This window comes from Nipponia nippon, unplaced genomic scaffold, assembly GCF_047370975.1.
Source record: "Nipponia nippon isolate SJK-2023a ecotype South Korea unplaced genomic scaffold, ASM4737097v1 scaffold_6, whole genome shotgun sequence".
Lineage (NCBI taxonomy): Eukaryota > Metazoa > Chordata > Aves > Pelecaniformes > Threskiornithidae > Nipponia > Nipponia nippon.
In genome coordinates, this window is record NW_028262380.1 from 22,725,706 (window position 1) to 22,752,606 (window position 26,901).

The window sequence follows — 26,901 nt, forward strand, 5'->3', positions numbered from 1 at the left end:
TTGCCAGTATTTGCATTCTGCTCAGAAATACTCAAAATACTGTAAAAGAAAACGAATTATATGAGCCACTCAGTCTTCCAGATCACCAAAAAAAGTGTGATTGATGTACTATCTGCCAGTATTTTTGTGTATGTTGTTTTACAAGTGATACTGATTTATAGAACGTTTGACAGTAGTTTCTGGGTGATACATTTCATTAGCTCTTTCCTGCAGAGAACATTACAATTTCAGTTTGAAAATAGTCTGTATGAAATACAAAGTACTAAGAAAGTTCCTAAGCTTCCATCTACTAAGGCTTATTAAGCACATAGTAGATTATGCCGTTCTCGTGAACACTGGAACAACAAACTAGCAGTGGTACCTATGCTAATCAGATACTACTTCTCTCTTGCTGCTGCAATTCATCTAAACATATGAATTATAAACTGACAAAGTGTAATTTATTTTCAGTGTAAAAGAATGACTTGCACGCTAAGTGTAGGGATGGTAAAGGATTACACCACACAAATGACTATTTTGCTTGATAAAAAACTTATTTAAGATTATATTACAGAAATATGTTTTGAATTAACATTTTTCAAGGATGTATTTTGATATACATTAGAAGACTTTTTAGCAGAAGAAAATGGCTTTATTACACTTTTACTTGCATCAATCAAACCGAAAGAAATACATGCTGAATTGCTCCATTATTTATCTAGTACAAAACCAATTCCTCAGTGTCGATAGTTTTCCTGTGCTAAATATTTAGTTTACTATGAAGGTTAGTTTACCCGAGTAGTTTATAGCCAATATTCTAATGCCTTTTCTTTTTATTTTTAAATATGTAGACAGTATTTGCATACTTGTAAAGCATGCACCTAAGTTAGAGTGTCCAAGAAAACAGTAAAAGTTCTGCTAAACAACAGACTTTATAGGAGAGACTCAGGCACAAAACTTCTGTTACCGCCTTCCTATGGGTACTTGCCAGCTTGTTGCTGAGTGGCATTTACATAGTTTTGTTCATGCTTTTGCATAATAGTGGGGACATTAAGACATTTGCATAAACAATATGTAGACTCTTCACATCTCAAACACTGACAGTGGAGCATTTCTCAGTTTATCAGGCAAAACACATGAGGATTTTTAACACCCAAACCACGTGGAGCTCTTGTTCATCACGTTGTTAGAGAGAAAGGTGAAGCAGTTGCAGATGTGGTGTATATCAGATTGTTTCGTAGTTCATCTGTAAAAGTGAAATAGAACCAGTGGCATATTGACATGACTATGGTAGGGAGACTCGTTGAAATCTTTAAGGCTGCCCTTATTTGCTGATTGGCAGTTCCCTTTGTTCTAAGGAGACATTAGAAGGTGTATAAAGTTTTAGAACAAATAAATGGACACAGCAGAAAGTACCTGCTCTAAGTTACTGGAGATGAGAGCAATACTAATTTCCCATTAGTGTAATTAGAATTGGTAATTGATACTTACATATATCTATAATATAGCAGTCAGGAAATAAAGTCTCTACTTACATGACCGACTGGTGTACCCCAGTGAATACAAGTTGTTTTCATTCTGATGATTTGATACTTCCTTTTTAAGGTAATGCATTGAATTTCTTATATGACTTTCCAAATACATGTTGTTTGATACAGTACTGTTAGGAGAACTTCAGTGGAGAAAACTACAAACAATTTGTAACTCTCCTCCTTCTTATGTCAGGTGTTTTATATAAAGTTTAAAACTAAATTCTGTATTCAGTAGACTTCTGACATTTCTCTGTCGCTTTTTTTAGAAGATCTTTCACAAGTTTGACTCCTATTCTTGTCTTATTTAGCATGGTATTACTCTGAAATATTCTTTTGGCCTCCTGTTTATCAATTCTCTCCTATTCAGGAAATCACTAACATATCTACTTAATGGCAAACAAATGCTTAAATCACTTAGTATTCCGTAGGTCTTAATCACTTGCCAAAAGTTAAAGCTGTACAGAAGTGTTTTGCTGAATGGGGATGAGCTTAAGTGTTTTTCTGGATCACAGATTTAAAATTGGAACCCTCCAGGTGCTGCACATTGCCTGTGAAGAGTCCAGATACTACTAACTTCCAGCAAAGATAGGGAAAGCTCAGTGCTTAAGAGGAATCACTTAGCAGCTTGGAGGGTTGCATCCTTAATCATAATTCTAATAACAGATTTTAATTGTAAATAATTGTTTATTTTCTCATGTTAGTTACAGATATATCTTTATAATAAATGCTGTTTTCTCTACCTTGTTTCACAGTTCAAAATAGTGGCATATTAGCAGGTTTATTTCACTGAAACTTTTAATCACAAATATGAGATTAGCATGTTAACAACCATTGTTTGAAGAACAGGCCTTTTAAACCCTGTTTACAGGTTTACATTTTTTGGCCATCATATTCTCTTGGTTTCTTTTTTACTTGCTCTGCTCAACAAACAATGATTACTGATTACTTAAAACACTGCAGTTGCGGTGGTGTTGGTTTTGTTTTTGTTTTGGTTTGTTTGTTTGTTTCCTTGGGTTTTTTTAAGAGATATTTGTCACCATCGGTAGAATTAGCAGAACCAGTACAGGAATTTTGGAGCAGCATTATTTCTTTGCTTGAGGTATTGGCTTCCTGGCCAACTCTGTAATCCTTTATGAATTATCCCTATGCCTTTTCTCATTGGAAATGTACTGTTTAGTGAAGAAAAATGTTTATCATACCAGAGTGTGCTGAACACCCTAGTCAAAATTAGATGCATTTCCTTTAAAGTCTTATTTCCATGAAAGTGAAATATGTAGAAATTAATTTTTGAAAAAATTTTTTGTACAGTAGCTGGTTCATTTGTTTCATACCATTTCAAACATTAATCAGTCTGTTACAATGTAGAAGCATTTTGACTAGTTGGTTATCATGTATGTGAACTGTATCTATGAACTAAATGGGTCAATTTCCTCATAAATATGCACGTATAACCAGCAGCCTTAATAGGATCCAAAATTCATCCATTAAGGGGGCAATCAGGTTAACCATGAGGGAAAGCATCATCTTTCTTCTTGCTTATTTACGGACACCCACATACACACAGAGACTTATCTCAAAGGCTGCTTTTTATAATCACAAAGCAACTCTCAAGAATAAAGTTTTTTACAACTTTCAGCTAAGCAAATGTTCTACAGTATAATAAGCATAAAAATAACAATGTTATGGTAGCACTAAGTGCAATGTAGAGAAAAAAATGGGAACATTGTCATTAAGTATAAACATTTACATTGGCAACTTCTTTCATGCATTTAACTTTAATACTGTTTGGTGCAAAGTGTACAGAAGTATATTTCAATTTTCTGTTCCCAGTTTGCTTTATATTAAATACTTCACAATTAGTTTTCAAAAGTGCCCCACATTTGACCTTCAGTAACAAATTATGATGAAAGAGGGGCTAATTAAACATGAAATAGATGGATTGTTGATGCTTTTATTATCTTTAACACACAGTGTTCCACTGATAAGGACAGCCTTTATTTTTTTCCCTCTTCAGTAAAATAATCTTGTACAGTGCGCAAAAGACTAAGTTACGACTGAATCATTCTGCACTCCCAGGAGATGTACAGAGCCAAAAGGGACAGGATCTGAGTAAAGGAGGATTCATGCTCTGAATAAGTAAAGAACTGTACTATTATAGGCAAGGGGTAGCAAGAAACATCTTTAAAAGGATAGAATCTGATTTATCAACTCAGACAGCTCTCTGGCATTGTACATACCGATACGAACCTGGGTTATAACCGTGGTTAGCAGTTTGACTATTGCTGTGTCAGTCTTTGTACTGTAGCAGTGTATTTCTGAGCATGTTTCTTCTTCTTTCTCTCTCTCTTTTTAAAAAATGTTTAGTTGCCTTGTTTTCTAGTATTGGGATATTTGCTAGTTTGACCAACTGTCAGCTGTGTTTCAGAGAAATACCTGTCCTGCAGCTTCAGGCACATTTTCCTTTAAGGATTTTCCTTCAAAAGTTTTAGAAGGTTTATGTAGTTAGTGATTTGCTGGGCTACTTTAAGACATAAATCTTAACAAATTGGTTTTGCATTAAAATATAAAAGAAAATCAACAAACTTCAGAAGTAGTTAGCATTGTGCTTATGAGTCAATTAACTAAATCCTTCACAAGCAGTGTGAACTCTTCACTATATTTGCTGAACATTTTAGTATTTAATTACTAATCTTAACAGGACACATAATTTTCATTTTCTTTGCCTGTATATACAGGAAATATTGATACAGACATATGAGCAATTCAGTACAGTATTTAGCAGGCTAGTTTTCTAAGCAAGTCTGCTTCCAATAGATACTAAGAAACTGTTAAAGTTACAAAACAATTTCCTTCTTTCAGTCTTAGGCTGCATATAACATGTTCCGTGTAATTAATGTTCTACATTTCTCTATTTTTTTTATTTATTACATTTTTAGGTGTTTTTATCTTACTGTATGCCCAGGCAATGCTATTTCTGTATTTTTCTCCCCTGATTTTTCTTTCCTAGAAGAGCAGATTTGTTGTCTGTCTGTTATCAGATTTTGGACTTTGCTAGCATATACTATATATTCATTTTAATCAATAATTAAAACAACAAAAAAATAGACCAACAGTTACTATCCAGAATCAAAAGAAAGTTTTAAATTATTATTATTTTTGTATATAAATTTACATTATTTCAATTTTTGAATCAAGATTGTAAAAGAAAACTCCGACATTCGTATGGGCATATGTCAAGTTTATTGACTGTGCAGTTTAATGAAAAGTGTTTCGGTAATGTGGACCGTGCAATTCAAGTTATTCTAGCACTGTACGCTGCATGGCCCAGTAGCACTATAAGGAGAACTTTTAAAATACTGTTATTAAAAATATTTTAAATTATTTTCTTTCAGTTGATCACACAATACTCAGTCCTATCAAGCCTTGCTAGCTTCCTATCCTACAAAATGCATGTCGCTAGGTAAAGAGTAAAAATGAAACTCACCTATATCCTGTATCCCTTCATGTTTTTTCTTATTTGTACTAAGTTGCACGGTTTGAAATTTTTAAACCTTAATTAAATGTAAGTAAAAATAATTTGTGAATCTAAGGTCTGAGTAAAATGCAGACGAGATAAAATTATAGGGTCCCTTTGGGTTTTGAATTCTATTAAAGAAATGTCTAAGGAGAGGGGACAGAACATACATGTGTTATGAAAAAGCTAGGGCTGACTTACTGTCTTCCATATACTTCAGGCAACAGAGACTTCCCAAGGTCACTTTTATTTTGCTGTTGTGGATGACAAAATATCACACTAATGCTGGAGTAACTAAGGTTAGTTGGGGCATCTAAAATGTGATTTACAACAACAGAAGAAGACAAAGGAGGATTTAAAATTTCTTCATTTCTTATTTTAGTGCAATTTCCTCTATAAATATTTAACTGAGATCAGGTCATGAACAGATGTCAAAATCTCAAAATGTGATTATACCAAAGTACCAGTTAGTCCAGTTCCTGAATGATGTCAGTGACACACATTGGAGTTGTTCAGTTGTGTGGAACTGTGTTTAACATGAGTCATTTGCTCACACTTAGGTACCCATTTTCACTGACAAGAGTTATAAAATTACAATTAAGAGCAACTTTTGACAGTATTCAAAAATTAGGGAATAAGTTTCATATATAACATGTATGAGCGGTGTGGAGGAACTGCTTTATTATTATTTTTTATGGAAGGAGAAGATAGGAAAACTTAAGAGTAAAAGTTCTGGTTTTTGGAAGTTTGAACAGAAATAATATTCTGGCCACATTTAAAACTGAAAGGTATGTAAAAGTGATGTGCTTTCTTTTTTTATTGTTTATATCAATCAAACAATCCTCTCGTTTAGGTAACACAGCCGTTTTGCAATCATTAGCTTGTAAAATGCTGCAGCATAACCCCAAAAGTATAGTTTAATTTTACCCAGAGTGGATCACAAATGACACAATTATTAGAAGCTGAAGAAAAGAATTATGTTTGTCTTTCAAAACTTAATTTACCTTATTAACTACTGACAAGAGTGAGTATATTTTTAAAGGCAAACATTGTTCTGTCAGATGAGATTTTGTTACAGACTTTATGTTCTGAATCAAACAACCGAATGGCTGAGTTTGTAATCCTTGAATGAAAGAAATATGTTGTTGCAAGTAGTATTCTTGTAGTATTAGGAAGCAATAAAATTAATATTTATCAAAGTATCTGATATAGGGTCTTTTATTATCTACAGATAATATAAAATCAAATTATAGATAATGTAAAGTCAATTTTTTAAGACTAGGTACAGAAGGTAGGTACTAGATGACGTGCTGAAAATCACTTAGAGAATATGTGGTAGAACTAGAATACAGAAATACTGATTTCATCTGCTAAAAATTCAGAGAGAATTTTATTTTGCAGCCTTGTCTGAACCAATTCCTTTATGGTATCACATTATAAGCAACAAAATATTTGTCACCTGACAGGATAAAAATTCCTGCATTACACAGTCACATGATGATCATGGAGAATCCTCCATAAACTCCCTGAAAACTAGTTTCTTGACTGGGTTTGTGGCCAGGAAATGAGTGTCTTTTGTGGTATGTGCCAAATGTTTTCTCGGTGGTAGCACTTCTCAGAGAGAAGCAGGAGGGGCGGCCGTAATTTATTCTATCTACCCATGTATAGGTATAAAATATAAGAAGTAGTCCCTACTTCCTTTGGATACCAAATCCATGTGAGGCAGAATTGCTTTAACACATTCTCAGAGACATCCTTTATCAGGACAATACTTTTACAGGGATACAACTTGATATAGAATTGTGTTTCTGAGTTCAGTGTTATGCTGAAAAAAGAAATAAAGGAAATTATGGAGACTGTCATGGTGTTCTGGGTGTGATTCAGCTATCTAAACATGTGCATCCTAGTGTCACTTTAGATACCCTAAAGTTTCTGAGATATCTGCACAGAGCAGCACAGACAGGGTGTATGACGCAAGAACTAGGTGTCTTCTGGGACACTCTTCTGTAGCTGCAGCTCAAGGCCAAACAAAAAAGCAATCACTAAATCCTTTGGTTTACCTAAAGAAACAATAATTAATATAAAATTAAGCACTCTGTGAATGTAGTGCATTTTGGCAAGGTTGAAAATTATTTTTTCAGTAAGAACTTAAGCAGAATTTTCAAATGTCTGTGCTATACACATGCCTATTAATAGAACATGCATGTGCAGATATAAGTTCACATATATACTGATGTTAGGTTAACAAGTTATTTTTTAATTGACACAAACTCTTTCTGTTTTCACAGAAACAATACTGACAGCAGTTAGCTTAACTGCATTTCCATTCGTCTTCAGACCTCTCAGGCTGATGTTTATCTCATGTTAGGTGAAACTACAGATAGTTCCACAAGTCAATCAAGCTTAACTAATATCAATTGCTGTAAGTTAAATAGGGTGATATAATATTCATAGACTGCTTTGTATTAAAATAAAATATAGATACAGAAGACCAGTTTATCAGTTTGGAAGTTATGCATCAAATCTCCTGCATTTAACTTATCAGCATGTATATATGTATAATTTGCAAAATATCAGAGTAGGTTTTCATCATGTGTTACATCCAAATGTAAAATTATCTTTGTAACAGGCTCTGGGAATGATGTGGCTTTAAGGACATTTCAAAAAGTATGATTTTATTATTAAACACATTCTTACTCAAACTAATGGTACAGCAAGAGTATATGGCAAGCTACCTTTGTTCAGGTATTAATAATCAGGTAATAATTAAACTATTAGTTGCTTCACCTGGCCCCAACATTTTCACAGTGATATTTTAAGTCTCTGTTTTACCATCTTTCTGTTCACAACTTTTATGTCTGCTGGTTTCAACATACATTTGGTCTTATTCTGCATCATGTCACTCTTGTTCTAAGTGAAGTTACATTGTCATAAAATTTGAGTAATGAAATGGTGAATCAGTTTCCTTATCTCCATTCATGTGTTATAAATTGGTTATAATGACATAACGTGTGCCTTGCGTGATAGTGAGAGAGGATATCCATCATTCTGTTGAATCAGAAAAATGCTATTTTCAATGATCAAGTAATTATGTTCCAGTTGCAGCACAAGTTTACAGGACAGTAATTGATTTCTTTGAGGGAGAAGTATTTGTTTCATTTTCAAGTAATGCCTTGAGTTCTTTTGCAGAAGGAATAATTGCACTTGAAACTAGAAATTGTTGCTTAATACAGGTCACTCATGCTCAGCCACTGAACCTCAGCCCAGATCTTAGGTAAGATCTGTCATGTAGATTTAGAAAATTCACTCAGAAGGCTCCCCTGACTATATACTGATAGTTTTATTCTGCTTCCTGCATCTTAAGGGCCTGAATCTATCACTTTATTTTAATGGAATTTTTCTGAATATGAATAAAATTCAGCTATTTCTGGCACAGGTGTTAATTCATATGAGTAAAAGTGACAGCAATGGGTGTGAAACAGAGCAGTACCCATTTTCGTGGTGGCTTTCAACTATGAGCGTTTTTCCTAGAAATTACAACACGTAGTCTGGGTCATGTATTTTACCCAATTTATTACTATATACATATAAAATAGAATAGAATAACATATCTGAAATATCTAACAACAGTGCAGATAGGAGTAGTACTTTATAGGAATGAGAAGCAGCTACCACGGAGCTGCAGTAGGTGTTTCACCAGGTTGTAGGTTTATGTAACAGGTGGGTTCATTCAGTAGGTTCAGACTTGACTCTGGCAGCTCCCTTGAGCAGATATCAAACCAGTATAGGTTGGTGCAACACAGTCAGTCATCCTGTTTAAATTCTCCAAGTCCATATGTGGAATTGTATGTTACTAAAAAAATTGCTGCTTGTTATATTTTTATGTGCTTTTTTACATGAATTTAAAGAAATACACAAGAGAGATTTAGTTTAGAAGTGAAGGAAACTTGTGTAACTGTTTGCAAAATGGCACTGCCTTTGCTGTTCTGTGTTTTGCAGAGATCACTGGATGCTTATGTAATTTGTCCTATCTTTTTTGTGCAACACTGGTTCTTTAAATATTTATTTGTGAAATGTTGCTAGTATTCTGTATCTTTTTGGTTGTTCTTTAGTGCAGAGGAAAAGATAAGCAACAGTGTGAAATTCCTCTGTGCTGAATAAATTAAGAAGATTTTCTCTTAGTTATATTGCAAAATATTTTATCACTTATGTGACATTCAAGGAGACTGGAGGATATTATATTCAATTGGCCATTCAGACACGGCTGAACGAATTGAAAATTCATCTTAGACTTTCTAATACTGAATATTAGTGCACCTTTCTAGGAACCTTGAATGCTAAATTTATGTGTTTTTTTCTTTACTAGTTCTTAATTAAATATATAAAGTGACTGAACTCTTCAAATTATACAGTAACCTTCCTGGAGAATTAATGTTACAGAAATATGAAAGGACTGGCTAAAACATCACTCTATCAAATGTTTCTAAAAGGCTTTATGTATTTATAAGACTTCATGATCTACTATTGATGCAAATTACTAAGGGTAAAAGAAAATCCATCTGTTATAAAAGAAAAAAAATAAATTAATAAGTCTAAGGATTTGAAAGACTTAGCATTAAGGACTACGAATTCATACTTTGTGATGGTTTTATAGTAATTGACAGTAGAAAAGATTTCTTTTTAGCATTCACAATGTGGGGCTTTTTTTTTTAATCGAATGAAAATGACTTTGCCATAAAAGCTTCTCATGTAACATATCCTGTTTCATTTAATAATTTCATATTCTTCACTGAAATGTCTCAATTAAAATATGACCTACACCATTTCACGTTGCACTGGGCATTACTAGTTTTGTTATTATTACCCGTACATTTAATCAAATTGTCTGTAGTTAAATAAATAGCATTTCATCAAGAGCTGTCGGTTTTCAATCAGCTAGGAAACAGATTACTGGCATGAGAACAGATCTAAGGCTAGAGTCTCCAATCTGCAACTAATTGTGTGCTGATAATAGTACTGCCCACAGGCAAATCTTACTCTCTGTCCTGATCTATGATAGATTTTTCTGTACGTTAATATTAAATCAGATGGAGACATTTTGTAATACCGTTACAGTTACTATCTTTAACCTTTCCTTTTTAATTTGAAATCTATACTGTTTGGAGATACTATCTCTGTGTTTCATTTCTGAAAAGAAAAAGCTCAAGGAAAACATAATACCCATGCTTTTTTCTTTAGCTTCTCCTCTTAAAACGGTCACTTCTATAGGAGATAAAGTACTATTGATATTTGAAGAAGTATTTACCTGTACAATCACATATTCTACTGCTTGGATCAGAGGGGAGAGGAACTTGTGCTTCACTGTGGCTTGGTGGTGTGTGGGCTCGCTGTTGTGAGTCGGGGTCCCAGAGTACTTGCTGGGTCAGCTGCAGACCCACATACAAACCACTTACCACATATGCAGATTACTGCATTAAGACATTATAAACATTCACATTTTTCCAGTATGAAGATGATGAAGGTGACTACTGGAGTATGTAGGAGCCCTTGTATTGCACCAAGACTCCGTCACTCCAGGCTCTTCACAAATGCAGAACATACTGCAAGAGATGCTTTTTAAAAAGTGATATATAGAGGGTAGAATAACACATAGTGTAGTCAGCACATTATAGTCCGCTGAAAGCAAGCTGTCTTCTGGTCTGTGTACATTGTTCTTGTGAAATTATTCCAACAGTTTGAAATCTGTTTTTTCACCTTGCTAGTTAGGCAAACAGCTCTTCACTTTTTCACTAAAGCAAGTGGGAATTGTTCACTGTCACAAATAATAAATAACAAGAGTACCCGATCTGCACAGCATGGAAGTGATAAAAACACATGCTTATGAGTGCTTGAGATTTCACAGCTATTAATTTTGAACTTTTTGATTGCAGTTCTGTTTTACAAGAGTGGATGCTGTTGGGGCAGCAGTACACTGTGACAGTGAAAGATTATGACAACATGCATTTATCATTATGAGCTTGATAAATTCAGTGTAAGAGATGGTCAGAAAATGCCCCTAAACCTGAAGTCACAAAATGCATCTTGCCTTTACTGAAAATTTAACATTTTTTTATTACTGCTAATAATCTTGAATACTAGTTTAATACTAACATGAATGTGTTTGAGAAGGTTTCATTGTGCATAATGGAATGTAGAGGCCTTATCAATGTTACTGAATTCCTTAACATGTACATTGAGGGACACTAGGAGTTTATGTGCAGATTGCTGTTGTGTATACAACATGTATTCACACACAGAAGGATCCTTTACAAAAGGCCAATAAATACTATAGCACATTTGGGATTTAAAAAGTTAAAAGGACTCTTCAGTCTTTGAAGATTCTTTTTTTTTTTTTTTTTTTTTTTAAAGCACCTTAGCATTTAAAGTCTAAATTACAAGTTTTACCTAAAAGTATACTCTCCAACTACTTCTATGTAAATCAAAATGTAATAGGTCATGTCTTCCATTTTGAGATTGCAGTATTCACAGTGTGGTAGGAGTGTTTTAAATCAGAAACCGCATTTTTGGTTTATGGTTAGAAACAGGGATTTCAGTAATAATTAGGCATCATTTTGGAGCGGTGTACTGTAAGACAGCAGAATACAAAGAATCTGAATGCTGAATCTATAGTATTTATGTTCAAATTTCATAGCCATAACAGAGAAAAGGATTTCTTTCTATGATATACAGTAGAAAAAGTCCTGAATAAGGGAAGCAATTGAATAAGAATATGTCTAGAAATGTTAATACTAGGTAAGATTTTTTTTATCTTTATCATTCCAGGGAAGCCATCTCCAGCCTTTCTAAAATCCTGATTGAGCTGGTAATTTTTTTCACGTTTTCAGAATATCATCAAAGCCATGCTAATCTGGACCAAGGGCATGTCTCAGAGTGCTGGAATCTCTGAAGAAAATGTTTTGCTGTCTTTCCTGTTTTTGACATAATACAGATTCACCTCAAACTTTTTAAAAAACATATAGAGAGGACAGTGTGTTTATTTACAAGGCAGGTGTTATAGGTTGCAATCAACAGTTTCTAGTTCATCACAAGGTTCATAAGAAAGAATTGCAGATCCAAGAGGCATGTGCTGTCAGTGAATGTCTAGCTCAATAGTTATGCAATCTGACTATTGACTGCAATAAGTTTCTGATACGTCATAATGTGTATCCCATGTTTAAGGCATTGTAAGCTTATAGTCTGGAGGAGGAAAAAGGACAGTCTCATGAGGAAAGGAAATCCAGCTTGTAGTAAGTACATCTTTCTGCCTACCACTTTTTTTCTGTAGTGGAAAACTGCAGGTATTTGTTTTGTCTCCCAAAGGAAAGGCCTAGCATTTAAGCAAGACTTTTCACATAGAAAAGGGGAATGGTTCTGTCTTTTTCTTTTTTCTTTCTTTGTTTCTTTACCCCCTAGAATTTTCTTTGGAACTCGGAGAGAAGACCTATTTTTTAATCATTCTAGCACTCTAGTTTCTGGCAAAGTCTTTTATTAAATAATTGAAAAAATATTTTGGGATAACTTTGTCAAGTAAAACTGATGCTCTTTACCTTTTTCTTCATCAAAAGCAATGCACTTTTAAGATACTGGGGGATATAGATAGGAAAGCTGCATCTTTCTGTGCTTTTAGGACGGCCTACTTTTTTCTACACTTTTATTTGAAATGATTTTGAAGGGACTCTTACATGAAACATAGGCTAGCAAACTAATACGAAGAAATAAAGGAATAAAACAAAGAGAATTTGTGATGGAAACAATTGCTTCCAACATTTTTTCTCCCTAGTTTTTCTTTTATTTAAACATGAAGATTCTCATAAAATAAATTAATCTACTGAACCTTAAAAGAATCACTGATATGTTGACTTTATGAAGAGCTGTTTTGAGAGCCAAATAAAGTCAATCTGTTAAATTGTCTGGCTTTTTGGAGGAAGAATTTTTCTTTAGGAGGCAGTAGAATATATATACTGACATAAACGGGAATTTTGCTCACATATATTGTAGCTTGTTGTCCTATAGTATCTCTATTCTAATCCCAGTTATTGTGCTCTGAGTTTTTAGTCTCACCTTCCCAGTGGCAGTGTGAAGATTTCTAGATTTTCATTTCAGTCTCTGTTCTTCCCACCAAACCAGTTTATTTTTCTAATATAGTAGGAGTCAGATACTACTACATACTAAGGGGTCAAACCTTAAGAAAATGTGGAGACTGAACATTATTTAAATTTTGTTCTTTCTGCTGGATTGCAGAAAATGTTGGAGATCCAGAAGTATGTTACTATTAGTTTCTTCTTGTTGGTGTTTTTTTTTTTTTTTAATAATTAACTACTGCCATAAACCCTTAAATACTTGAAGGTCTGAGCATATATGGTGAAAGGTAAGACAGTGAAGACAGGAAAGATCTTAATTTACAGAATTTCCCTGTCCCATAGAATAGCAGTACATGTCTGTATGACATTTTGGACAGTTTTCCAAAAGAGGGTTCTTTTCACTGTTACAATAATGACAAAACCAAAACAAACAACAACAAAAAATTTCCCTAAATCAGGCTGGTTTCTGTTTCCATGAATCAACATCCCACATTAAATTCAGAATCAGTCTGGCAAATACCTATGGCTGACCTATGCTGTAAAGAGTAAACAGAGGAAATGTCAGTTTTATGACTAATCCTCTGTTTTTCCCGAAACCTTTTCTTTCTAAAAGAGGCTTAAGTATTTCGAGCACAAATGAAATAGTGCCCATCTTCTCTACTTTTCCATAATTCAAGAGCTAGAAAGCCTGAGTTGTGAGAAGCTTATTCTGTGACTTTGTGTGTAATTGACAGTGAAGGGGGAAAATGAGGCAATGTTACGCCTTTGCTAGCTCTTTTTAAAGGAAGGAATACACTTACTCATTAATGATCCAAGCTATGAATAGATTCATGGTTTATAGCACAGCCTTAGAGGGGGTGAGGAGAATTTAAGGGTTTATCACACAGCCTTAAAGGGGGCTAAGAGAATTTAAAAGAAAGATATTCAGACTGGAAAATCCTGGGTAAACATTTACCTATCTTCTTGGCAGTTCATTAGTAAATTATATGTTGGCATTTTGCAGGCACAGAAAGAAAAGAAAGGTACAGACAAAGGAATAGAAACACACTGATGACCTATTGTTAGAGTTTAAGCAGAATAAATGATTAGCATCTAAAGTACGGAGCAAAGGTATTAAAAATCATTGCAAACTACTATCCACAGTGCATAGTATCCAGTAATACAATTTAGTTCATTACATTACTGCATGATATGGTACTGTATGATGCAATATTATTATTCTCTTTCTGTGTCTTGGGCTTAAACTTGTTCAAAGTCTTGGACTAGTTCTAAACAGTAGATGTTTCATGATGACCTGCAAATAAATCCATTGTTAACAGGGTGTTCTCATGAGTGTCCTTTAACATAGGTTCAGATCTGTCTTATTCTAGACATGCCCTCAATATTACGCTTTTGGTTTCTTGTCTATAAGAAGTGGATAATAGCATTTTTTTGCTTCACGAGGATGTTACGAGTTCAGACAGAGGTCAGTAATGGAACCACTGTTCTTGCTGAGTGAAGAATTTTGTCCGCACTGGATTCTAGACTGCAAGTCAGAGTCCAAATGCTGTGAGAGTCAGGTTCCCTGATCTGATTGTGCTGTCATACATCCTGAGGGAAGTGCAAGCAAGCACAAATTGTAAGGTTACTATATTCAGCTTTTAGAAATGTTAGGGTACTTTTTGTAGGATGGTTTGAAATTACTCTGATGAAACGATGAATCTTACAATATTTATTGAGATGGCTTACAATACAATATTGTATGAAATGTAATGGATTTCAACATCTTAACAGAGTTTAAATTTGGTTCTCTTGTGAACATGGTGTCTGTTATTAAATTTATTACATGTTTTCCTCCTGTTTACATCAGAATTAAATTCCTGTTTACTGATTTATGTTGATAGTAGGATAATATATCTCTACATTCTCTACATCTCAATCTATATTTCATTATTGAAATATAGTAGATGTTTCAGCCTAATATTAGAGCATAGTGGTCTTGTTTAGCACTATTAAAATAAGCTTAACTTCATGCACATTGACTGTACAGAGAAAAGGTTTTAAAAAATTCTCTGTATGAGTCTAACTCTGTGTTCCCTGCAAAGATTTAATTAACTGGGGAAGAACTATGCTTAACTCATTTGTATGAATGTATTTTAATCAACAGAACTATTGTTAGATCCCTGTATGTACATTAAGTTAAGTTCTCAAGGTAAGAATGAGGTACAAATGCCAATTTTAATGAAGAATCTTATTTTTTAAAGTTTGTTACTTAAAGGTGTAGTTTGGGCCTTAGGCCAATTTGTCTCACCTCAGCTTGCTTGTCATCTAGCACAAGTTACTTATCTAGGGCCACTTCAAAAGAACAGGTGTAGATATCTTCCGAAGTCAAGTTATTCTATCTACTTTAGGTATGTACTGTCTCCTGGACCTCTCTCTCCATTGATCACAGAAGAAGAGTAGCTTAGGTGGCTTCTAAGTCAATGAATTGGGATGAGATTCCAGCTGTATTGGGATTGTTCAGAAGCAGACATCAGTTATGATTTTACTGAGTGTGTGTTATATTTCATCTGTGCAAATGACTGTGCAGACCTATAATAAAAAAAATATTTTAAGGTATTTCTGTATGTTGTGACTGTTGGAGCATGGACAAGTCGACAAGCATATTTGGTAGTGGCAGCAGGTGGTGGGAACACAGGGAATAGTCCTGCTGAAGGAGTGCAGCTATGCATCCTTCTGCCCTCTCACCTGTTGGCTGCATATGCTTTCTGGAAATGTGGGAAATGATTGGGGGAGTTGGGAAAGTAAGCAAAATGCAGGTACTTTATAGATATTGTCTCCAGATACCAGGTTATGTCATTGTTTCTAAAAATGGTAACTAGCTCTTTACCATAGTTATTTTAAGTAAAAAGTTACAATGATGGAAGCCATAGCAGTGATGTGATCTTGTCCTGATACAAGAGGCTGTGAGATCATAATCAGGATTTATGCATGTTTTGCTTTCACCTGAAATTTGCAGAGAATTTTCATGTTTTGCTTTGTCCTCTTGCCCTAGGCAATCTTTATGGTGAGTAAACATCAGAGTTAATTTAAAAAAAAAAAAAAAGACTTGTAGTATTTATTACATATCATAAATAACATTGATGGATTTTGTTGTTTCTGTATTCAAGCCTAGAAAATGAGCAATATGCAAACTGAGATACTAGAAAGTATTTATAGACTTCCTAATAACTAAGATAACATGCAGCAGCCACAAGTTTTTAAGCTGTTTTATGTTTTGTCCTCTATTTGGCATTTATCTAACAAATATGGCTTGAATTCTTATAGTCCAGTGAAAATATCAGGTAGATTATTTTTATGTCATAATACACACACAGAAGTTGTATATAAATGTGCCAAAGACAGTTGTTGGGTTTTTCTTTTTTCTGTTGTGATTGTAGGAACATCTGATTTTGATGATGCGGTGTTTCTTCTTTAATCATAAAGTCAGTGCTAAAGATTATGGAAGAGGTTTGGTAAATTTTTCTCTAAGCTGAACCTCTTCAGGAAGAAAAAGGGAAACAAGAATGGGATGGAAATATTAGCAATACTCATACTCAAAAAGTTAATAATAACAAAAAAAGTGAAATTGTAAAGGTAATTTAAAGAAGTTCAAAGAAATCAAATTCCTGTTTGTAAGATTAACCTTGTTTATTTGCAAAGTAATTTGTGAGAACTGTGTGTTTGATAAAAACATACTATCCTGGCTTTGTGATAACACAGTATAGCATTTTGTTATAATTTCTGCAGTGTTCCTTATATTGTGACTTTATAAAAACTGCTTCTGTTATTGATCTTTCTTTACCCTTAAAATACGTAATTTATTTGTAGAAATACTAAACAAAGTGAAAGCAGAAATACAGTTGCTCTAATACACAAAGTTTTCATTTTGAAAACAGAAAAAATATAGTGTTCTCCATGTCAGACTAATGTATTTCCAAAATCTGTGTCTGTACATTCAAAGTCACATCCTGTTCCCTCTTTGCTGAGCAAAACCTGACAGTTTTGAGGTATAAAAAATCATGGGATAAATTAAGGAGATTCAATTGAGAAAATGACAAGTGTGCATTTTTGTTTCCCTAGGAGAAAAACACACCCAATACTTGGAAATATTTGCACACAAGAATACAGTGGCTGTCTGAACAGGGAGATAGAGGTGCATCCCGAATCTTAACAGAAATGGTTCAGAGGGGTCCATCTGACTAACACGGATTCTTATGTCCTTAATAAATGGCTGCCTAGCTGCAGATGAGAGCTATACGGGATGTCATTGAATATGTCTTTGTGAAGAGTAAGATGCTGTGACAGAGAGGTCCTTACAGACTCTCTCAGTGGCTACAATAAGGAGCAGTAACTCAGTACCGTGAGTTTTTACGGCAGATTCTGTAACTGTCTTATTTCACACATGAGTTGTGTAGGACACCAGGATGTGGTTATTATAATATGATTGCTTATACGTGACCTATAGACTGTAGGTTTACTCTCCATGCCCAAACAACATAATATATAGGTTGCCTGGATTTTGAATAATCAATTTTAACTTTATTAACCTTTATTTCATCAAATATAGGTGCCTCTAGATACTTCTGACACATAAATGGTTATATTACATGAATAAACCTTCTCTTATTGGTCAGCGTTCACAAAATTTTTAGACATAGTCTATGAATTTCTAGGGGTCTATAAATCTCAGGCTGATAAAAAAAAAAAATAAAATTATAAACTGTGCAAGTAGTTCCCCTGACTGGTTTCTCTAACATTACAGGATGTTAATGTCAATCACTGCAAAAAATTTGTAAGGCCACATCTTGGTTCCTGTTCTCGCAGATTTGTCATCTGTAGAGTCATAAAACAGGCAAAGAGCCAGACTGCGCACATAGCTAGAAATGTCATCATTCTTATATTATTAGTCTCTGGTTTAGTGGATTTGGAGAAGATATGGAAGATTTAGTTGTGCCTGTCTCCAAGCTATTACTTTAATGCAGGCTTGACTTCTGTTCTAGCAAAAGACCATTTGGGGAGCAGTGCATTGCTGAAATATACCTGTTTCTGTCATTCAGACTGGGGAGGTGACCTGTAACGAGAAGACGATGACTACTGCCAGTATGGTTTAAAAAAGGTGTTTTCTATCCCTTTCTCTTCTCTTGAACTGAACATATTTTGAAATAAACCACCCGTGTATCAGTGGTTTAGTATTTCTATCTCCCATTTTTAGAAACAAAGAAACAGAGTTCACATGTGAAACATATAGAAACAAAAGGCACAGTCTTGCATACCTTGATGAACATTGTGTTTACAGGACTTAAGGTTAATATTTTTTATGTACTGTTTATCCTCAGACTTACTATTAAATCAATAGAGTTGTTATTTTCAATACCTAAAAAGCATGTTTTTTCAGTAATTAATGTTTTGTCCAGTACTAATCAAAAAAGTGCTTTTTGTTTGCCATCTCTGACATAGTTCAATTAATTTTGCTTACTTTAAAGACTTAATTATTATTCTGCAATGTTGAATTAATTTTTTGCATGACAATTTATCTATTAATAATATGGAATATAATTATAAGTAAAATAATTATATTAATAATTGATTATTATAATAATTTAATTACTTTAAAGAGAAAAGGAATAAAATATTTTTTTTAAAAAGTTACTACTCTGGATTTTTTTCATTAGCTAACATATTAAGGAACTTTAGAGACTTAGCACCTGCACATGCATATAAGCTAGTTTGCATTTATTTTAGTATAACCTTTCAATTCAAGCAGTAGATAACTTAGAAGAAAAAAAAAAAGGTCATGTCTATATATACTAGCAGTGTATTATTTTATCTTTTTATAGACTTAAGATACTATTTTTAACCTTTAAAGCTTAAGTTTTTAATCAAAGATGGCATTAATGAAAAATGTGTTATTTTAAAGAAGAGTACTCAAATGACGTGTAAACTCTGAACTTAAATGGTTGTGAATTAAGAAGAGGCATAAGAAATATTTCAGAGTAGAGAGAGTGGGAACCAGAAAGAGTTTGTAGTATGAATGGTTTTACAGTTGTAGTTAACATCATTGATACAATAGTATTTTATAGGGCTGAATATTCAGAGATATACAATGAATAGTGTTATCTGTTACATTTCCATTTAATTTTATAAAGAAACTTTTAAAGATGTGTGTAAATTTGTGTGATAAGGCAGACCCTGTTAAAAAAAAACAAGAGGCTTATTGTTACTTGGTCACCAGACATGGTGACCATTTCTACCATTTATAGCACTTCTTGTTTTGTTTTGTGGTTTTTGTTTTGTTTTAAGAAGCATAGCCTGCCAGAGTACAGAGCTACAAATTCTGTCATGCACTTGTTGATCACTACTGTGTTTTATTGGCTGCTGGTGGCACAGTCTCAGTGCAATGCATTAAAATAATTCATTACTTTTCTAGCAGCTACTGAAAAGTGATGTTCTTTGATGTTTCTGTGATGATTTAAAATTTTTGGACATAAAAATTCTTACTGCCCTACATGAGGAAAGATTCTGGCAAGTCGTATAACTGTATAACCGTTTAATTCGCCCACTGTGAAAGTGATTGGGGACTAAGTACCTTATATAAGTGTCTGTCTGCTGGCTTTCAGAAGCGATCGAAATTCACTGTGATATACTTGGGAGTACCCCATTCTTCTCCAGTAATCCCACCAGGCAAAGTCCAGTAGAAGAAAACAGGTAATACAGTATCTGTGATAAGGAGTTACAAATGTCAGCATAGTCTCCTTCTAAGTTATCACATTCCCAGAGGATGCCAGAGAAGTTAGCATATTACTCATTGCAGTTTCAGCATTTATCTTCTGATGAGACCTACTTGAGGATAATCTGCATTACGCGTTCTATGTAGTATCCTGTAGTGCAATATCAGTGTAGAATTTTATTTTGATACTATCTCGGTAGAAGAAAATTAGAGGCTTTTGCTTTCTTTTGAAATAACCTCTAAGCCAGTGATATCTCCAGTTTCTTTCCATTTCTTCTAAAAAATTGACCTTGTATGCTGGGTCTTTGACCTTTTCTGTCTATGCATATGAACTGTGACATGAGCATATTATTTTAAAGAAAAAGGCAAGTTACATTTTTACATAAATATGCATGTACTTTTATAAAATACAAAAATGTCTATTTCCTGCTCTTATGCCCAGGGTCTAGGCAAGTAGCTAATGCAGCTACAGTTGCTGCATAGTTTTTTCAACTGTGTTCCAGAATTATTTTTTTTCATTTTGTGCTTTTTACATTTTTTATGCAAAAATTGATTTAATTAGCATAATTTAATTCATAGGATTATACCTGTTCTTTGTAAGACCAGCTACCACTCTTAACCTCCAAAACAGAATGGCTGGGTCCAAACTACCTATTGGGAATGGTTCCTGGCCTGTGGTGGCTGTGGAACTGTGGCTCAGCACTCTTGGGGACCGAGTGCTGGTTGGCATCAACCAAAACGATGCTGAAGGTCATGCTGATAATTTAGTTCTATGTATATTCACTTGTCAGAAACTGGGCATGTGCCATGGCCCTGTGTAGTTTACTACTACAGGCAGTGCTTTACTGTCCACTTGGAAAGCATTTAGTATATTCCAGTAATGGATTTAAAAAAAAAAAAAAAGATTTTTTGTGTTACAGCTACTTGCCAAGATGTTCATGTATGTACATATTTCCATATGGAAAATAAAGATTTATGTGATGACTGAATATGGATATACTTAAAAGATCAAGTAGACTTTTAAGTGACTTTGCATTCACAAATATATTATTTTGCACACACTTAGAGAAATGACTCATAGACATCAGGCTTATGATTCTGCGCAGACTATTACTTGTAGGCTCATAGTTTTTAATTTCAGATCTCAGCTTAAAAAAAAACCAAACCAAGAACAAAAAAGCAAAGCAATGTAATACCCATAATATTAATTAGTAGGTATGTGTATTTTTAACTAGATTTAAGTTGTTTTTCTGACTCTCTAAAAGCTTAAAAAGTTTTTTGTAAGTAAAATCTTTCTAATTTAAATATCACCATTGCTACTCTGATTACAGTGCTCTACAGAATCAGGGATCTTTTCTTCTTTCCAATATATGACTATTAAGCAAAAACTCATGGGAAGAATAATGCCCACAGCATTTCCCACTAACCACTTGGAACTACTTTTTGTAGGAATATTACCAATGGAACTGTGAACTCCAATTCTCATTTCAGCTTAGGTATAAAAGCACACTAGAAAAATTATCCTAAATTTACATTTATATAACTGAAAGTAGAATATGTCCCATGATACTTCTACCATATATCCCTGCAAAGTGCCAATTGAAATATTCCCTCACTTAACACTAAAACTGAAGTTCCTACTGTTGGGCAGGAACTTAAATTCCTGTTATTGGGAAATATGCTAGCTCATGATGGCCATGGGTACCACAAACTGCCAAGAGCTGCGCCTGAATAGAGTGTAACTAGTTATCAGCAGGTGTTGGTGGTATTGAGTGAACCTCAGGAAATTCTGACAATGTAAAGTTCTGACAGGTTCTTGTTCACTTCTTGAGGCAAGATTGGAATTTCACATTGCAGTAAGCTAATAAATATGCACTAGGGTTAACAGTAGGAGCTCTGGAAAGGTTTTGTTAACCTCTTCATTCTGGGGATTCTCATTAAAATGTGCTAATGCAGATATGAAAGCTCTGAAATGGCTAATACCAGTGAAAATAGTACAGTACAACAACTAATATCACAGCCTGATGCAAGCTTAAATTGCTAAGGAAAGAAGTACTGAATTGCTTTTTAAGTGCAAAGAAAAAAGCACCTAAATATCATTCTTTCACACTCAGATAATTCCCAGATGGCTGGAGGGATAGTATTCAAATTAGGAAAAAAAAAAAATCTGGCCAAGTATGAGAGTTTTCAGCACCCAAAGTAAATTGAAAACTATATGACAAATAGTTACTGAGAATAAAAGTGCTATTTCAACTTCACCATGTATAAAACTCACAAAAGCAATACACTAAATGTGGATTATTCTAGCTACGTAAAACAGTTCAGTGAGACTACTGTGGCATGCCATTCCAAAGCCCATGTTGCTCAAGTTCAAATACTTCTGGTTTCAATCAATCTTTATTATCCACTTAAGTGCTTGGGATTGATCAAAACAGCTGGCAGTGCTTGAAAAAATGTATCAGGTGTGTTTCAGCTACTAGCCTTTAACATGGTTCATTAGAATATGTCCTGAAATCCCTTTTGCTTCATACAGGACAGGCTGTTGTACACTTACAAGTCATCCATCAAATGGCTGGGAAGATGGCTGTCACATGGCAACTACAGCAGTGATATAAGCACAAATGTATCACTTCATTCTTTTTTTTTTTTTTTCCTATGGGAAAATATGTACTGATTTATTTCAAATTGTTTGGAATCTGAGAGGTTTTCTACTTGTCAGAGTTATGAATTGAAGGCACTAAAATATAGCTTTTAACAGGAATGAAATTCTCATGCAGTTTAAGAACAATTAGTCTGAAAGAAATAAATCTCAGCAAACTCAGGGTATTTTTTGGCTGAAAAAAAATGAAGATCACATGATAATACTGTCCTGGGAATTATATAAGATTTAAAAAGACTGACTGTAGCAACTATTACACACTAGTATATTTTCAGTAGTCCTGGTGTTTGTATGAGGTTTTCGGCTTTAACATTGCTTTTCTTTAATTGTAGTGAATTACTTTGGCCATTGTTGTGGGTTGGACCCAGCCAACAGCCAAGCACCCACATAGCTGCTCTCTCACTCCCCTCTCCCATGGGATGGGGAGAAACAGAAGGAAGGTGAGAAGGCTTGGAGATCAAGATAAAGGCAGTTTTATAGGTGAAGAAAAAGCTGTGCACACAAGGAAAGAGAAATAAGGAATTAATTCACTACTCACCATCAGCAGACAGATATTTAGCAACTTCCTCAAAAGCAGGGCTTCATCACATGTAGCGGTTACTTGGCAAGACAAATGCCATAACCCCAAACATCCCCCCTGTCTCCTTCTTTCCCTGAGCTTTTATTGGTGAGCATGGCGTCATATGGTATGGGATATCCCTATGGTCAATTTGTCAGCTGTCCTGGCTGTGTCTCCTCCCGATTTCTTGCTCACCCCCAGCCTACTTGCTGGCAGAGTGAGGAGAAAGCCTCGATGCTGTACAAGCTCTGCTCAGCAGTAGCCAAAAGATTGGTGTGTTATCAACGCTATTTTAGTCACAAATCTGAAACACAACACTATACGGGCTGCTGTGAAGAAAATTAACTCCATCCCAGCCAGATGCCATACAGCCATCTAATTATTTAATTACCTTGTATTTGTAAGGCTGTTTCCTACAATTAGGTGAGCTACTGTTTCCCCTGTCTTTTTTTCCTCAAATTACTAAGTCTTAATGATAAGTTCATGATAATGATAATAAAAGTTCACCTCTTCAAAGCAGTAAAATAAATGGATCAAATTCACTGTTTTGTGTTGTGCCATGAGGAAGAACAGAGCATTAGGTAGAAACTGGTAAATCTGTCTCAGAACGTAATGTAGGTTGAATAGCAAACCCATTGGAAGTCTTAACATTGACCTGAGAGTCAACTGGATCAGCACCTATTTAAAAGTTCACATGAAATCAGGAAAAATTATTCATAACTGCATATACCTACTCATAGCAGAAAAGAGATGTATCAAATGTGTTGTGGTTTTTTTTTTTTTTTCCATTTGTATTAACTCGTGGTGTATTTTTTTCTGATTTATTCAGTGCTAGTAGTTGCTATGGTATGCTGAATAACATCTGTAAACAGTTATTTCTGAAGTTATATCAAATTATATCAAACTTTGCGATAGAATCTTTTATAACAGAATTCCTGAAGGCTTCTGTATAACATACGGTCGGACAGAGAAACATGTTAAATCATACAGAGTTATGATAAAAAAAAAGTTAAAAACGTGGTATGCGCTGTTCTGGATAGCCAGCATGATGATATCTTAATATGCCAGGATGCTGACCACAATCTTAGATGAAGCTAACTGTATGAGACGGCAAGATATTTTGTAATACATGTGAATATTTGATCTAGTAGAGAAGGAATAATTTATTTACCTTCAGATATTCCCTGTTTTAGCCCCTTAACATTAGAGGAGCCTGGGGAACCATTTAGGAAGCCTAAGTTGATTATCATTGTTTGCCATTGTAAACAGAAGCTTCTAATTCTGAACTTTAAAGATAAATTGTATTTGGGACACACTCAAACAAGAAATTCCAGTTTAACTGAAACACTTCTTAAACAGATTTTTTTTTTTTTTTTTAAAGGAAACCATTTTGACAGAACTGGGTTAACAAGTAATTGCACGTATGGTTGTTCTGGCAGACGTGAGGAGCTTCTTACCTCCAACAGGAAAGAGTAGGGAGAAGCAGCTGGTAAAAACAGGGGACAATAACCTCTTAGCCTAGAACATCATGCTTAATTGTCGTCCTGTGGTAGGCATTTCAAAGTGCATTTAGACGTAGACACTGGTCTTCTGAAGAAAAAGGAAAGGCAATAAGGGACTGGATTTTAACTGGGTACTGTGCTAAATGTTCGCTGTTTTTTTTTATAGTTCTGAGAAGTTTGAAAGTGTTGAGATTTTGCTTAATGACTGTGTATAGATGACTGCAATGCCTGCTTTTGGAAGCCAATCTATATTTCTTTTGAGTCATCTAATTGTAAGAGTAATAATCCAGTTATGCTTCTTGGAGGAGGGATGTGAAAAGAACTGCTTTTTTTGCATGTTCCTAAATGGCATGTTATGAACAATTCATAAATTTGTGGAAGAGTTTTCCAAACAAAATACCTGGCTGAAGATTCTAGTGGTCATGGCAGCAAATCACAGGACTGATAGAGTGAATGGAGATCTATATTGAAAGGGTAGTAAAGAAAAAATGTGTAGTTGGACTGTTTTCCTTCAGGCTATAATTATTACCTATGAGAAGTTTGCTTATTAAACCAATAACTTAGAGGAAGTCACAAGTGAAGAGCCATAAAAATCCGTTCTGTTTACGTTGACACTACTGTCAAGGAAGAGGCTAATGGAACAGATAGTATTAAGCAAATGCTGAATGTTGGCTTTTTACATTCGATTTCCCTCATAAATGTCTCCTCTTCAATAAGTGTTTTAGCTCTACTTTTTAATTAATTTAATCTGTGGTAATAAATATTGCTCACAAAACTTTTCCTACATTGCCTTGGCCACAGAATTAGAAACTTGGAATGATCTTGACAGGCACAGGAAAGTTTGTTGCTGCCCAGCACATTACTTGTTAAATATTTTTGTCCAATCAAAGGCTACAAACTTTGCAGGAGGAATAAAAATTTAGTGTTAGAAGTGTAGTGTTAGATATCTTACATTTAAATTCTTAAAAACCTTCAAAAAGGAGCTACCTACCTAGGTAGAGCGCACTAGTATTTTACAACTATTGTGTATTTTTTTTTTTTTCTAAAAGCTTTGCTGCTGCTGCTTCTGTGATTCTTTGTCTTTCAGGAGTCCTTCGTCTCCATCCCTAACTGCTCAAGCCTTCTCCACATCTGGTGGACACTTCTACTTGTTTTTATGTGCTTTAAGTACTTAAAAAAAAAAAAAGTTTCATAGAAACATTTGACTGAGAGAAATTAACTAGAGAAATAGGAAGCATTCAGCAGGCAGGAGACAAAAAGGGAAGTCAGTGAGTGTGATCTGAAGAAGGCAATAAATGCCTAAATTGGATCTGTTGAAATGGTAATGTGGAAGCAAGGGCTAAGGTAGTTTCATCTTTACCTCTCCCTAGTATACATGCAAAATAGTTCTTCATTGTCCTTTTATAATATTTTGGGGAAGGTTTTTAGTCCTTTGATATTTTTTAATAAGCTAGCATCAGGAAAGCTAGTTTATGTTTCACGGACTTCTCATTGTTGCTGACCTCTGGATTCTCTCTGATTTATTGGTGTGTCTGGCAGGAGATACTGATATATGCAGGCAAATTCTGGTGCCTGAGCTGTGCTTATTATAACTGAAAACCTACCAATTCTGAGTAGAAAACGATTTTCTCAGTGTCTTATGTACCAACATTCCTTTTTCTGCATTCCCGGCATTTGACTCATTTACTGCACATCTTGGCTCATTTTTAATTGTCATTCTGCTATAATTTTTGTTGCATTGTAATGACTCCTGTCTGTGAGACAACGTATAGAGTAATTTATTTGTTTTGTCTTTGTGTGCTTGATTTTTTTCCTTTTTTTCAGTGCTACATTTTGCAGTGTCTACTACTTTAGTTTATTTACTTTATTTACTTTAGTTTATTCGTTGGATTTCTCAAGGTCATTTGAATTAAAATCTTGTTTCCTCAGGTTCTCACAGTCTTTCCCTGTGTCGGGTCATCCACAGTTTCCACAAGTGTATTCCATTGTTCAAGACTCATGAAATATTGAGCCAAGCCCAAGAAATATTCCTATGGCATCTCATTTGCAGTTCCCCCTTTTCCTGCCAGCAAATTGCTGATAGCTACCAAATGACAGTTTTTCCAACTAACTCAACATCAGTGCCATGGAGAACGCTAATACCATGGTCATTTGATCTGGACAAGTAAGATTCAACCTCTAGCCTATACCCTCTTGCAGTCACTTAAGATTCTTTCAATTTTTGCTTTAGTTGAGCCAGTCTTTGAATGAACAAACCTAATTACAAATAATGACTGTTAACTAAACCA

At 34.4% G+C, this 26,901-nt stretch overlaps 1 protein-coding gene and 1 long non-coding RNA gene across 9 annotated transcripts in view; one reads left to right on the plus strand and one right to left on the minus strand.

Moving 5' to 3' along the window:
- The window catches only part of PCDH7 (protocadherin 7), a 286,604-nt gene that overhangs the window by 4,858 nt on the left and 254,845 nt on the right, over positions 1–26,901 (plus strand). The window lies entirely within an intron of this gene.
- LOC148051383 (uncharacterized) lies at positions 616–23,333 on the minus strand. Its single transcript, XR_015699975.1, has 3 exons — positions 23,091–23,333; positions 19,753–19,883; positions 616–1,225 (listed from the first exon to the last, which is right to left on the minus strand). It is a non-coding gene; the product is annotated as an uncharacterized LOC148051383 (long non-coding RNA).